The sequence below is a fragment of the Asparagus officinalis genome, chromosome 5 (assembly GCF_001876935.1).
Source record: "Asparagus officinalis chromosome 5, Aspof.V1, whole genome shotgun sequence".
Taxonomy (NCBI): Eukaryota; Viridiplantae; Streptophyta; class Magnoliopsida; order Asparagales; family Asparagaceae; genus Asparagus; species Asparagus officinalis.
In genome coordinates this window covers 64,459,466-64,461,432 of record NC_033798.1, presented here as the reverse complement: position 1 = coordinate 64,461,432, position 1,967 = coordinate 64,459,466, and positions in this window count along the sequence as shown.

The window sequence follows — 1,967 nt, the reverse complement described above, 5'->3', positions numbered from 1 at the left end:
GGCTCGGCCTTGGCCGAGCCACCTTGAGGTGGCTCGGCCACCGAGCCACCTCAAGGTGGCTCGGCTAAGGCCGAGCCGCCTTGAGGTGGCTCGGCTTTGGCCGAGCCCCCGCGGGCGGTGTTTTCCGACTTTTTCGAGTCGTTTTCCGTTGTTTCCGGTTCTGTCCGTGATTCGGTTGATTGAGACTCTGATTGGTTGATCTGATTTGGCAGTAAGTTGGATTCCTGATTTGGCAGTAAATCCGCTTCTGAGTTCGAGTCCGAAATTGATCTTGATTCGATCGTGATTCGTCCGAGTTTCCCCTTGGTTGGATGGCTCGTTGATTCCTCAACTCATTAGCTTGATTCTGCACGCGGGTGGATGCATTCCGTCGCTTCTGTGCGATTCGTCGATCTCGTCGCCTCGTTGGTTCGTCGGTTTGTGCCGAGCTATGCTAGGGGACCTATAAGCAATTTTATATGCCTACAGATACCCCCTCCAAAGTATTTCAGTCTCGTTCTTTTATAGAAGAGTCTGGGATACTTTGGATATGATTGTCCCTACCTTCAGTCGGTATAACGGGACCTCGGAATGGCTTCTGTTCTTGACTCCTTCAATTCTCCAGGCTTTTCGGTGCTTTGTCGAAAGTCTGTAAGAGTTCCGGTGCTGCATTTATTGTCTGACCGTTTGTCGGAATTTTCTGAACTTGAAGTCGATTCCTTTGAGCTGACCATTGATTGTGGCGTCGAGTCTTTATGCACAACGCGTTGTCCGGCGTAGTGTGGTTGAGTTATCCTTAAGAATATTTATAAACAATATTCTCCAGGAACTTCTCAAACCAAAAATAGGGAATAGTTTATACTCATATACCTTATTGGAGTATTAAGAAGCAGTTTATACTCGTATACTTTTCGGAGTGTTTTTGTGCCTAAATGAGCTGAACCGGCTTAAAATGAGCCAAAAAAGGCAGTAAATCGGCTCAAAAAATCCTCCAACTCCTCCGAACAAATGGGAGAGGGGTGAGTGAATGATGGACTGAACCGTCGCTCGATTTGAAGTCGTTTCGATGCTCGGTTCGGCTTCAATTTGGATTTTGGTTCGAACTGGGTCCGGTCCGGTTCGGTTCGGTTTGGTTCAACCCGGTCCACCTTATATAAAGGGGGTCTTTTTCTTTTCTTTTTTCTTTACCCTAGGGCCGGCCCCCCCCTTTTTGCCTCCTTTTTGAATTTCTCTTCCCTCGAGCCTCCGTTCTCCCTCAAAACTCGATCTTCGTCTTAGATTCATCCTTCCTTTTGATCCTTGACTGAGAAATCCCTCGAAACTTCCATATTTAGACTTTCCTTCGAGCCCCTCGAGCGCGTGGTTCGAGCACTTCCAAGATCTAATTTTTGTCGGATCCTCGAGCTTCCCCTCAGGTATATCTCCATAATCTTGATCTATTTCATGTTTGATCTAGTGTATGGAATAGCGGGATCGCATATAAGGGTTGAGGGAGTGATTTGATGCCTCAAGCTCGCCTTTTTAGGGGATAAAAAAGTGATTTTTATTTCTAGATCTGACCTCTTGAATTCTTTTTCTGTAGGCCATTATGTCGCGAGTATCGAGAGGTCGTTTTCCTGCTGCATCGGTTGATGGCGCGCCTCCCTCATATGCTGGTGAGCAATTTTTTGACCTTTTTCGAAAATTTACAAATTAGTCCTCTTTTTTCTGGATATTTGCAAATTAGTCCATTTTACCCCCCGTTGTTCTCCTTGGTGAGGCAACCGGGAAAGGCCTTGGTTCTCCTTGGTGAGGATCGACGCTTTATGGAAATTTTGCAAATTAACCCTCTTCTTCTGAGAATTTTGCAATTTAGTCCTTTTACCCTATTTTGCTCTCCTTGGTGAGGCGATCGGGAAAAGCCTTGATTCTCCTTGGTGAGGATCGACGCTTTAAAGATGGGTTTTGCTTGGTCAAAACCACATCTCATAATAAAGGGGGCGTTTTGA